This window comes from Taeniopygia guttata, chromosome 27 (assembly GCF_048771995.1).
Source record: "Taeniopygia guttata chromosome 27, bTaeGut7.mat, whole genome shotgun sequence".
Classification (NCBI taxonomy): Eukaryota; Metazoa; Chordata; class Aves; order Passeriformes; family Estrildidae; genus Taeniopygia; species Taeniopygia guttata.
In genome coordinates this window covers 5,701,719-5,715,006 of record NC_133052.1, presented here as the reverse complement: position 1 = coordinate 5,715,006, position 13,288 = coordinate 5,701,719, and the positions used below count along the sequence as shown (strand labels likewise).

The window sequence follows — 13,288 nt, the reverse complement described above, 5'->3', positions numbered from 1 at the left end:
TTTCCTCCCATTTCCACCTTGGCTTTGCACCTTTCCTGCAAGGAGATCCCGCTTTGCCCCCTCTTTCTGTAGGGCAGGCCCAGTTCCTGTGTGTGACCTCCTCTTTCCCCAGAAATCTCTCCGGGAATGGCCTCACACGGATCCGCAGCGGCACTTTCCAGGCCTGGCATGGGATGCAGTTCCTCCAGGAGCTGTAAGTGGCACCAGGGCTAAGGGCCCGCAAGGGCGAGTCTCTGCAGGGTCTCTGCCGGGTCTGTGGGCAAAAGCAGACTTGCCCTGGGGAAAGTCCTGATTCTGACAGTGGATGTCAGCCAGGGAGCACCAGGAGTGTGCAGCTGCAAAGGCCCTGTCCCCTGCCCTGCTCACCTCCTGCAAGGCTTCCTTGAAAGCCGCCAGGCCGTCCCCACGTGCCCGGCACACGCAGCTCACATCCTCACCATCAGCCCTGACAGAGCTCTGTATTTTCTCAGGATCCTCAGCCACAACCCACTGGCTGTCATTGCTGACGCTGCCTTCTTCAAGCTGCCCTCTGTGAGCTCTCTGTAAGTATTGGCTCATCTGGAGCAGATCCACAGAGACCTGTGTCTCTCTCGAGCGCCCTGTTCTCAGGAAAGCAGCGCAAGTGCCCGAGCAAATCTCCCCCTTGCCCAGCCTGAGTCTGCTGGAGACACAACGAGCCCGGCTCCAGCAGAGCAAGGCAAAGGCCAAGCAGTGCTGGTGTGTCCCCAGCTGCAAAGCAACCCAGGAACTGGGACACAAACTTTCAGGGATGAGAGCCCATCCAGGTCTGGGGCCAGGTGGAGAGGCCGCAGGGCTCTGGGAATAAACTGCACTCGTGCCAGCAGCTCCAGGCTCCTGCCTGCTTCAGGGACTCGGGTGCCCTCAGGGGAGAGCAGCAGGAGAGTCGGGAGAGGGGCAATCCTTTCTGGTGGCATCTGTCTGCCACGAGAGCCGCAGGATTGCCCTCCTGATTCCCACGGGCTGGCTTTGAGCAGGGTGAGGCAGAGGGAAGCTGGGCTCCAGAATGGCTTCTCTTGGAGCAGGCAGAAGTGGATGCCTCTGCCAGCAGCACCAGCATCATCAGGGCCCTGGGCCCTCTGCTCTCAGAGCAGAGTTCTGGCAATGTCACCGTGGAATTTCATGAGCTCTTTCCAATGCTTGCAGAGACCTGAGTGCCACCCAAGTGACCCCACAGACGCTGCTGCTGCTGCTGCAGTCCACAGTGAGCTTGGAAACCCTGTGAGTGTGTGCGACTGAGCCCCAGCCACCAGCAGGCCCCACGTGCTGGGACAAGGGCTCTGCTTGGGAAACAAATCCGTGTGCCACAAAACCTGAACAAGCCCAGTAAGCTCCAGAGTTGCTGTTCCTTCTGGGAACGTGCCAAAACTCACTGGCTCAGAGGCAGAATCTCACCTTTCGGGTGACTTGCTGCAGGTTTCTCACAGGGGAGTTTGAACTTCAGGCGGGTGCATTTCTGTGTCATGTGGTATTTTGGGAGCACTTCTACTTTCCAGGTTAAAATCCCCTTTTCAATGTTTGGCATGGGGAGTCAGGGGCCTTTCCCAGAGCTGTGGCACACAGTTAGGCACAACCCCCATGTGTGGTATCCAGGCATTCCCTGAGCTGGGCTCTGATGGAGCCATGGACTGGGTGGCTGTTGGGGAGGGTAGATAAATATGATTAAGAACCACAATGGTACAGCCAGGACGAATATAACGCCCCCTACTGGCTGGACAATTACCCTCACCTACAACGGGGTCCAAAAGCCGAATGGATTCTCCCATGTCACCCCCCAGAATGTATGGTTCACCCCACATCTGTAACCCTCCCCTGAACCATCAGGTGCCTGTGACCCCATTGGCCCAGGTCCTGTTCCAGCCCACCCTGGAGCCCCCCTTGATAAGGGGTCTCCAGGGGGCTGGACGCCCTCTTGGATCTTCCCTTCCCCTCCTGGAGAGTCCTCCGGGAGTCCCTGCTCTCCTCTCTGTCTCTCCCCTCCCCCATCACCCGAGGCCCAGCCACGTGCTGTGTCTGGCAGCTCGAGGCAGAGTCTCTCTGCGTCCTGAATAAACCTCTTCCCCCAAGAGCACCACAGAGATCTCGCCTGAATCTGTCCGTGGAATACAAATATACGTCGTTACAGACTGGCGCCCACCTCGAATACGAACCCACGGTGACCTGCAACTGCACCCGTCTGGATGCTTTCCAGCTTTTCTACCTGTAGGACACCTTTCCATGGACACTAACTATATAACCAGGTATTTCCTCGCCATCGTGATCGCGAGCACGGCATTCTGCTGCTAGGCAGTAACGAACCGGAGCTCTTTAAAAAGTCCCGAAGCCGTCGTACAGCTCAGCGACTCGTTACATAGTAGCGAGCTATTAGAGCCCTTATACGACTTCTGGCCATTATTCTCCGAGCACAAGAGATCGCCGCGATTCCGCGGCGACCCAAGGCTTTGTGACGAGACTTGCCGCGCCACGTGGCCACGTACACAAAGCACAGGCGAGCACTGCTTAGCACTGCCCGCGCTGAAGCTCTTGAGAAGCCCCGCGGTGACCTCAGCACCGACTGCAGTAAACGTCGGACCCTGACAGAGGATCCCGCTCCTGCGACACCGAGGTGAGCCACACTAGTTTAAAAATGGGACAGTCCCACTCTGCAGCTGATAGAGATCTCTATAAGCAACTTAACCACTTATTACGTAGCCATAATAGTAATTTGCCTAAAAAAGAGCTACGAAAACTCCTAGAATGGATCTTACTTAAGTTCCCATATGCCGAGCGTTCTGCTGTATTTTGTGGAGACTTTTGGGAGTCCGTGGGACATACACTGTTTAACGACATTTCACGGCGGGACCCCTATGCTTGCGAATTGCTCCCTGCTTATAGAGTGGTGGCAGGAATCTGCGCTTCTCAAAAGCCGCAGATAGCAGCCAAACCGCTCCCCGCCGTGGCTCAACAATCCCCGCCGGACTGCACCCCCACCCCACGCTGCGGCGAGAATGCCGGCGAGGCAGCTGGCGACTCGGCGGTTTCTGAGCGAGCGGCGCTCCCTGCCTCAGCCGCCCCCCCCCCACCCGCAACCCAGAACCCGCCCTTGCGGCCACCTCCTCCCCCCCTAACCACTCCGCGGGCCCCGCCTCCCCCCCGCCCGGCCCCCCAGCATTGCCTGTCCCGGCTATGGTGGCTACTATAGCCGAACTTTTACAAAATCAAACAACAGCCATTTTGCAAGCACAAACCCAGTCAATGGCTATTTTACAAACACAATTTCAAGCGTCAGCTGCGATTTTGCAAAAGCTGCATACGCTCGCCTCCGCGGCCACCCTCCCGACCCACCCGGAAGTCCCCTGGTCCGGCGAACGCGCCGGCCATGCGCCGGCCCTGGGCTGGGCGGCTCCCACTCCCGGGGCCGCCGCCTCCCTCCCGCGCAGCCCTGACCCCGCCCCCGGGGCTGCCGCCCCCCTCCCCCACGGTCCAGACCCCGCCCCCGCCCCCGGGGCTGCCGCCCCCCTCCCCCGCAGTCCGGACCCCGCCCCCGGGGCCGCGGCCCCCCTCCCCCGCGGTCCAGACCCCGCCCCCGCCCCCGCGGCCGCCGGCCCCCTCCCCCGCAGTCCGGACCCCGCCCCCGGGGCCGCGGCCGCCGCCCCCCTCTCGCGCGGCCATGACCCCGCCCCTGTTTCCACCTCTTCTCCCTCGAGCGCCCCGGACCCCGCCCCTGCAGCCGCGGCACCGCCCGTCCTTCCCAGGGACGTCCCGGCTCCCGGCGCAGCACCCCCGCTGCCCGCCCGCCTCCTGCACTCGCGGCCGGACCCCCCGGCAGACGCAAACCCGGCGCCCCCACCCCCCCATCCCCCCGCGGCGCCGCAGCCCCTGCCTCTGGCTGCAGAGCACCTTAACCCCCCGCCGCCGGCACCACTTCCGGGTTTCCCAAACCCATCATCATATCCCTCCACATCTCTCCCTTCGCCGGCTCTTCAGACTGCCACAGCAACCAATGCCATAGCGACAGCATATCCTTCCACAAATCCCAGTTCCCCACAGGTGATGCTGCCCGCGACCTCCACCCCCCCTGCTCCTCTGCCTCAGCTGGCAGCAGCCCCTGCTTCCCACACTAACAGCTCCTCACCACACCCTAACGAAGACACTATGCCTCAGCAACGTGAACGCAACAATATAACTGCAACTTCTACAAACAAAGAACAGACAGAGAACTATGTTACCCCTGCAAACTCTAACCTTTCTATCCCAGTCTCACCAAATTCTCAACAAAGTGCCAGCAATCTTCAACTGAAAAACTGCCCTGAAATCAAATATAATAGCTGCAAAGACAACAGTCTGCACCCCCAAGCCTTGCAAGTGCTACACAGCCAGCGAACAGCTGTCCCCTCTCAGGAGGTTAAAGAAGTCCTACCAGTACTCAAGGACAGTGGTATCTCCTTTCCCTATTTTACACCACTGTTAAAAACACGCCAAACCCTAAAACGAAGCTTACTTCTAAAGGAAGGGGGAGTAGATCAGGCTACACCTCAAAAGAGATTGAATAAGGCTCTATATGCTCACAATTTTCTAAGTAGCTCTGCAGGAGAGCCTCGTCTCCAAATTTATAGACATTTCCTGAACACAAAAAAAGTAAAAATAAAAGGGCACCCTCCAGCTTTACTCAAAATCTTAGATTCAGGACATATACAAAGTCCACACAGTCTAACGTGGGGGAAAGGTTTTTCTTGTGTTTCCACAGGTGGACGACTCAAGTTGGTCCCAGGAAAGAATGTAAAGCCTTACCATGCTCCGAAATCTGCTGACACCCCCACACCAGACAGTTCCTCTACAAGCACAAGCCAAGAAGCCAGCACCCAGACCTGAACCACGCTGCGTCATCGAGAGAAAAATGGACTTTCTATCGTTTAATGCGTGCATATTGTTTTTGTTCTTCTGTTTCAGTTTTTATATTGAAGTTTTACTTATAATTCAACCAAAGACAAATGCCGAGTAGCTTTAGCCAAGCCTGCAAGCTCTAAGACCACCTATATATCTAACACAAACCCTAACAAACCTTTTTCAACCCGTTTAATTATAAGACCTTTTTCAAAAAATTCTGACAATGCCTCCCCTACTATAATCAGTGATTTAATAACAATAAAGCCATCTCAGCTACACAGTTGACTTAATGGTTCGAAACTTGCACCTTGGCTAAAGGAACTCTGTAAAATAAGCTTGACTGTTTCAGTAGCAATAAGTATAGTTCTAGTAACAATACCTTGTACACCTCCAAGTGTGCAGAAAATAGTTGTTAAATCAATATTTAATATTACAAATGGTTCAGTGAAAAAGGGGGAGATGTTGGGGAGGGTAGATAAATATGATTAAGAACCACAATGGTACAGCCAGGACGAATATAACGCCCCCTACTGGCTGGACAATTACCCTCACCTACAACGGGGTCCAAAAGCCGAATGGATTCTCCCATGTCACCCCCCAGAATGTATGGTTCACCCCACATCTGTAACCCTCCCCTGAACCATCAGGTGCCTGTGACCCCATTGGCCCAGGTCCTGTTCCAGCCCACCCTGGAGCCCCCCTTGATAAGGGGTCTCCAGGGGGCTGGACGCCCTCTTGGATCTTCCCTTCCCCTCCTGGAGAGTCCTCCGGGAGTCCCTGCTCTCCTCTCTGTCTCTCCCCTCCCCCATCACCCGAGGCCCAGCCACGTGCTGTGTCTGGCAGCTCGAGGCAGGGTCACAAATGTATCCTGAATAAACCTCTTCCCCCAAGAGCACCAAAGAGATCTCGCTTGAATCTGTCCGTGGAATACAAATATACGTCGTTACAGGTGGCCAGGTGTTCCTGCAATATCCCCTCTTGTCTTTAGCCAAGTGCCCAAGGAGGCGGCCTGCTGCCTGTGCCAGGAGCGTCCCCGGTCCGAGAGCCCCTGCAGGACCATCCAGTTCCTGTGCCAGAAGCTGTGCAGCACCAGCGCCCCGCAGTGCGGTTGGTGTCCGGAGGGGCTGGGGGAGCTCAAACTGCCACTTGGCCTGAGGCTGGGGAGATGCTGCAGCACTGCCCTGTGCTGCAGGGGGTCTCCTGATCTCCCCTTGGAGTACAGGCCTTGGACAAAACACCTTGGGATGGGAAGTTCCTGGGGATTGTACATAGCTTGTGTGTCACATACTGCCTGGAGGAGGAACAGCTCGCTGGGCCCACCAAACCTACGTCTTCCCTATCCACACCTTGTCCCCCAGGCAAGGAAAGCAGGAATGCCCCGTGCCCTTCCCTGGTGCTGGAAGGCAATGTCTGCCCATCAAGAGATCTGGTGATTCCCCTAACAGCCTGGTTTCTGCGCCACCCCACTGGCCACGGCAGGACAAAGGGCAGGGCCCGTGATGCGCTCTGCAGGCTGAACACCAAGCACTGTCATCCCTGCCTTGGCCTGTGCAGGGGGAGCAAAGCACGGTCCTGCTCTAGCTGGGCACAGGGCACAGAACATCCTGTCCACAGCAGGGCCAGGCAAAGAGATACCAGCCAGGTTTCCAAGGTCCCCAGGGAGCTCACTTCTCTCGCTGGCTCAGCCCCAGCTTTCCCACAGCACAGGCCCAGAGCTCTGGCGCCCTTGAGGAAGTTTTTCCTGCTGGAACAGCTTGAGCTGCTGCTCTTGGGAAGGGCCCCGGAGCAAAGGAGTCCCTGGGCTTTCTTCCCCTGCCAGTCTGTGCCCCCGTTGCAGTGCTGATCTTTCCTCTGGGGTCTCTGGCCCTTCACTGGCTCCTGCAGAGCAACCCAAGCCTGCTCTTCTGGAGCTGTGGCAACCTCTGTGACAGCCAACCCATTCCCCAGGGATCTTTCCTTCCCGTCCAAACAGAACCCCAGGAGACACCAGGAAAGAACCAGCTCTCTGCTCTGCCCCAAGGGGATAATGGGATGGATTGAAGGGCTCTTCTCCTCTCCAAAACACATCCCCCACTCTGCTCTTGCGCTCCCTGGCCTTGAGATCAGCTCCTGCTGCTCAAGGTAGGCACTGAGCCTGTGCTTGCGCCCAGCCGCTGATCTGCTCTCTCGGTGTTCTCCAGCTCACACAACTGCGCTAGAGGCACGGGGAGAATCAATGGACATGGAACAACGCAGAGAGCTGAACAGCAGCCCAGTGTTGAGCCTCAAGCCCAAGGAGCCTTCACTGGGAGATGATGGAACTGCGACGCTTGCGGTTGCCCTGGCCCTGAGCACGGAGGGTGATGTCAGCAGCCTGGACAGTTCCAGACCAAATTCATATCCCCCTCAGCATCTCTTGGGGCACGAAGGCCAAAGAAGTGCCGATGACCGGAGGGCCAAGCTCAAGAAGAAGGTGCACAAGGCTGAAAGCATCAAGACTGTGGAAAGCATTGTCCCACACCAGCCCCAGCCTGCCTGGCTGAAGCATGTGGTAGAAAAGACACCCTCAAGCTGGGATCAAGAGATGGAGTCACTTTTATACTCAGAAGGATTAAACCCCTGGGCTGCAGCTGGTGGATTAAAACGTGCTGACGATGCCTTCATCACTGGACAACACAGAGATGAGGAGGAAGGTCCAGCTCCCAAGAAGCACTACGTCAGGACGTACAAATGGCACAAGAAGAAGGACAGCCAGTATCGGGTTGGATATAATCAGCTTTTCTACGAGGTTTGGAGACCTTTGAAAGTGGAGCGAAGGTCCATATCTGACACGGGTCTAAACAGGAACCTGGATTTTCTCTCTGACCCCTTGGTTCAGAGCCGCCCCGCTGCGAGCAGCAGAGGAGGAGCCACGGCTGAAGAAGAGCATTCCTCTATAGACAGGCACCTCCTGACCATCCGTGAAACCCCAGAGGAGGAAGACGACATGCTCCTCAATAAACCTTGGAGCCCCCAAAGTCCAGACCTTGCACCAGTTCCAAAAGAACTGGAAACCAATGTTGATCAGCACTGGCAGTTGCTGGAGGCACACAAAGGCCTGCGGGCATTCATGGCCCACGTGGAGCGAGCTCTAAGGAAGAACTGCAGCCTGCCCCAGCTCAAGCAGGCCTGTACCAAGATGGTCTTGAAGACCAGGCTGCTTCTCAACGTGCTCAGGGAGAGAAAAGAGAACCAGGGAGCCTATGATCCCATGGAGCAGTGTCGTCTGCAAGAGAACATGATCATTCACATGGCCTTGGGGAAGGGCAAGAAACTCACAGAGAAGGTAGGAGAGCTGCAGGCACTGCTGCGTGTGTCCTTCTAGGCAAGGGAGAATGGAAGGAAGAAGAATGGAAGGAATCCTCTTACCCCCGTGACCTTCCTTCCATTCCTCACAGCAGAAACTAGAGGCTGTGGTGTACAGGAGCACGTTTGTGGTTTTGCTGTTTTTCTTCATCTTCGTTTTGCTGATACCGAAGTGTGTCTTCCACGTAAGTCAATATCTTGTTTGACACACAGCTGTCTGTCTTGTAGCTGCAGTGCCCAGATGCCCCTGCATTGCTGGGTAGCACAGGAGATGTTTTTCCAAGCCTGGAGCTTGTGGCAGCATCCACAGCACCCAGCTCAGCAGGGCCCAGCCTGCCTGGGGGAAGCTTGTCCTATCTTCTCTCCCAGCTCTCCCCAGCTCTGCTTTGCTCTCCTGCCTTCAGCCACACAGCAATGAGAGCTTTTGCCCTCTCTTGTCTGGCAGAGTTTTTATTACAGGGAAACTGACGTTACAAATCTCCCATTTTCCATCCCCAGAAGCGCTCCCGACGTGGCCCACTTGACTCCCTACCCGATCACACCAGGGAATCGTGGCTGAGAAGGTAACTGCTCCCTGCCCATGCCACTGCTTTGCCACCAAGAGTCTTTCCTGCGCAGAGCAACTCCTCCTGGAGCCCCGCAGCACTGGGCACGGCCAGGGGCTCCCACGCCAACCAGCCCTTCCCACACCGGGGCTGGGATGGATGCCTTGGGCTCCGGTGCACTCCCAAATTTCTGTGAGCATGACCAATACGTCTGTGTTCCCACAACGGTCTCCTCTGCTGATGGCTCTGCCCAAATTTTCGCTGCTCCCTCCCCACAGTGGCTGGTGTGGAACTCACTCCCATCCTCTCCAGTTGCCTTTTGCATGCAGGGCTCATTCCCTGCATTGCCAGCTGTTGCCATCCCTGCTGGGGCTCCCCATCTTCTTCTTTAGGCTCTGCGGATGCACCCCTGAGCAGGAAGAGGTGCTGGCACCTGCTGCAGCCCTTCCTGCCAAACCTCCCTGCTTACAGACCAGGAGCAGGGCCCTCTGGGGATGATGGGATGTCCAGAAGCCTTTTTCTCCCCATTCACCTCGCTCACTCGATCGCTTTGTAGCGTTGGAAATGCCCCTTCCCAACTCCTCCATCAGCGGCTTCCCAGACAGGGCAGAGCACAGGCAGCCCTGTTGCCCCCAGCCTCCATCACCAGCTGCTTTCTTTTTTTCCTCCCTATTTTCCCTTTCTGATTTTTTCAGGTTCGGTATAAAACTGCCACAGAGAGGGAGGAAGGATAAGAAGGAGGCGCAGAACGTAGAGCAGAATAGGGCAGGGAGCCCCTCTGAGTGTTGCTCCTGTTTCCCTCCTATTCATGGCGCTTCCCAGTGCTGCTCCCCGTTTACGAAGTCTGAATTTGCTATGGATTCAACGCATCAGGGATGCCTATGAGTACCAGAGAAAAGCATCCCAGGAAGACACAGAAGAAGTGTGAAGAAGTAAGGAGGAAGACTTTCAAGAAGTTAATGGGATGCCAGCAATTTTTCACCTCCCCTTTTTGCTGAGGCGCAGTTTGGATGCTGTTTCATTGGCTGTTGTTATTCCCCCGTTTGCTTTTTCCTTGACTGTTATTTTCATGCTGTTATTTTCATCCTGAGGGAAAGCCAGAGGGTGCTGCAGGCAAGCACAAGCTCTGGACACCGAGAGGAGGCATCGGTACCTCAGGGTTTTCCTCATCCCATGTTGCAATGTTCTCCCCGCATTCAATAAAAACAACGTTTGTCCTTGTTCTTCCCTGTGTTGCCGATGTATTTGTAAAAGCAGTTTCTCTTCTCCTTCATGGCATTGGCAAAATTCAGTTCCAGCTGGGCCTTTACTTTTCTACCTTTCTCCCTGCATGCCCCAATGACATCCCTGCCATCCTCCTGTTGTGCTGCCCTTCTTGCAAAGCTGTAAATTGTGTGTTTTCCCTGAGTCCAAGGCAAAGCTTCCTGCTCAGCGGCTCTGCTTCCTCAGCAGCTCGTCTTTGGGCACACGGGCAATTTCCTCATGGAAAGGGTGGTCAGGCCTCGGAAGGGGCTGCCCAAGGAGGTGGTGGACTGGCCGGGCCAGGAGGGGTCCAAGGAAGTGGCTGGAGGTGGCACTGAGTTCTCCGGCCTGGCCGGCAAGGTGGGGATCGGGCACAGGATGGACGCGCTGAAGGCGGAGGTCTTTTCCATCGTCAGTGACTTTGGGGGCTCCGTGACTCTGTGGCCAGGCCGGGAGGATGCCTTGCCCCAACCACCGCCAGAGCCGCCCCGGCCCGAGAAAAGCCAGCGAAAGGCTCATCAGTTTACTGAAAGAGAGGGAGAGATCCCTCCCCGGTCACCATCATGGACAGACAGACAGAACTTGGGGATATTCATTACCTTTATTGCCCAGAAAATCAGAGCAGGATAATGAGAAGCAAAAGAAATTTCAACAGCACCTGCAGCCCCAAACCCATGCCAAATCCTGGCCACACAAAGCCAATACAAATGGGAATGGCTCCACAGTGACACAGAGCAGGCTTAGATCCTGTGTTCAGGAGAAATTCTTCCCTGTGAGGGCAGGGAGTCCCTGGCACAGGGTGCCCAGAGCAGCTGTGGTGCCCCTGGAGCCCTGGAAGTGCCTAAGGCCAGGTTGGAGGGAGCTTGGAACAGCCTGGGACAGGGGAAGGTTTCCCTGGCCTGGCAGTGGTGGCAGTGGATGGAGCTCAAGGCTCCTTCGAAGCCAATCCATTCCATGATTCCAAAGATTGACGGCTCTGAGACAGAGTCATTTGGTGACATCATGGCCTGAACTTCTGTTTGCTGCGAGTTCTAAAGCACCACCACGGTGACACAAGCAATGCTACAGTAACATGAGAAGGACCACTGTGACATCGGCAGCACCACTGTGACACAGGAACTGCCACAGCTCCAGCTCAGGTCTGCATCCCAGGTGACTGCAGCCAGTCCTGCCTCGCCATGGACCTGGTGATGCGTCTTGTGCGCGCTCTGCTCCTGCTGGCCCTGCTGCTGGCAGTAGCCCCCTCCCTGAGAGTGGCCAAGGAGCTCTGCCCAGAGCCCTGCCGCTGCCCAGGCCGTCGGCAGCTGAACTGCGGCCACGCCGGCCTGGCCACCGTGCCCCCGGCCAGCCGCCACCGAGCCCTGACCGTGCTGAGTCCCGCGGCCCCACAGAGCCCTGCAGCTGCCCCTCCTCAGCTCCCTGTGTCTGCAAAGCCCACCTGGGACACCCGGGGCACTCCCTGGCCACAGATGGGGGGGCCTGAGCTCGGCATCAGGGTGAAGCCAGGCTGGGCACACTGTGCCTTCTCCAGGCAAAGCCCGCTTCCAGCTCAGCAGGCGAATGGCAGGGAAATGGCTTTTCCTGAGGGGGGACCGGGTCTTTTGTCTCTTTGCAGAGATTTCACTGGCAACCCCATTGCTACTGTTGGAAAACAAGCCTGGAAGGACTACCCATGGACTGAGACCTTGTAAGTGCCCTGCAGCCTTTCAAATGGCAGGAGTTTGTGGATTTTGCCTCCTTTGGTCTGGGGCTGGAGCAGCTGCCCCCACTCCACCCACTTCCATTGGAATTCAAAGCTCAGCTGCTCTGCAAGGAGGGCTGTGAATCACCACAGCTTCCCAGCAGGGCAAGAATTGCTGCGAGTCTCTTGCAGCTCAGAGCATGATCCCCGTGTCTGTCTGCCCAGGGATCAAGCTGTGCTCAGCTTCAGCCGGCCAGGAGCAAGGGCCTGCTCTGGCCAGGAGTGGGGACGATCCCTGCAGGGACCCAGAGCGATGCTTCAGTCGTGCTGCTGCAGGAGATTTTCCCAGGACAATCCCATTTGCTGCAGGCCAGTGGCCGCTGTCACAATGTCCCTGTGTCTCCTTGCAGTGTGCTCAGAGACAATGAGCTGCGGGCTGTGAAGAGCCATTCCCTGGAGGGGCTGTTCCTGCTGAAGCACCTGTAAGCACCGTGCCCTGCCCAGGGCGGAGGAGGGCTCCCTGGGGCCCTGCTTCTCAGGCCGCCGGGCACATGGTGCCCTTTGTCCCTCCTGGGATGCAGGCTGCAGAGGCAAGTAAAAGGGACAGGGCAAATGGAAGTGACATTTGTGTTTCTAACTGCAACAGGGATTTGTCCTGCAACGAGATCCTGTCCATTGATGAGCGGGCTTTTGAGCCACTGCCTTTCCTGAAGTTTCTGTGAGTGATCAAGTTTCTTTCTGGTGTCTTCAGCTCAGCCTTTGCACTGGGCAGCCTTCCTGTGTAGGAAAATGCTCCTGTTCCCCTAAATCTGCCCTGCCCAGAGCCCAGCTGAGCTGCAGAGGTCAATGCCGATGGCTGGAAGGCCACGCCAGGGCACAGACCCCAGGGAGCTTGTCCACACGCAGCCATCAGAGCAGCCAGTTCTTGCGGCCTTGGCTGCATCGTGGAACAGAAAGAGAGTTCAGCCTTTGCTTCCTCTCCTGGGCAGGCTAGAAACACTGAGAAAGCAGCAGTTTCCTCCCGTTTCCACTTTGGCTTTGCACTTTCCTGCAAAGAGATCCCGCTTTGCCCCCTCTTTCTGTAGGGCAGGCCCGATTCCTGTGTGTGACCTCCTCTTTCCCCAGAAATCTCTCCGGGAATGGCCTCACACGGATCCGCAGCGGCACTTTCCAGGCCTGGCATGGGATGCAGTTCCTCCAGGAGCTGTAAGTGGCACCAGGGCTAAAGGCCCGCCAGGGCGAGTCTCTGCAGGGTCTCTGCCGGGTCTGTGGGCAAAAGCAGACTTGCCCTGGGGAAAGTCCTGATTCTGACAGTGGATGTCAGCCAGGGAGCACCAGGAGTGTGCAGCTGCAAAGGCCCTTTCTCCTGCCCTGCTCACCCCCTGCAAGGCTTCCTTGAAAGCCGCCAGGCCGTCCCCACGTGCCCGGCACACGCAGCTCACATCCTCACCATCAGCCCTGACAGAGCTCTGTATTTTCTCAGGATCCTCAGCCACAACCCACTGGCTGTCATTGCTGACGCTGCCTTCTTCAAGCTGCCCTCCGTGAGCTCTCTGTAAGTATTGGCTCATCTGGAGCAGATCCACAGAGACCTGTGTCTCTCTCGAGCGCC

General features: G+C 56.8%; 1 long non-coding RNA gene across 1 annotated transcript; it reads left to right on the top strand.

The window, feature by feature from the left end:
* The first annotated feature begins 1,655 nt into the window (after positions 1-1,655).
* On the top strand, positions 1,656-5,784 carry LOC140680729 (uncharacterized). The gene is made up of 2 exons (XR_012052100.1): positions 1,656-2,623; positions 4,745-5,784. It is a non-coding gene; the product is annotated as an uncharacterized lncRNA (long non-coding RNA).
* The last annotated feature ends 7,504 nt before the right edge of the window (positions 5,785-13,288 follow it).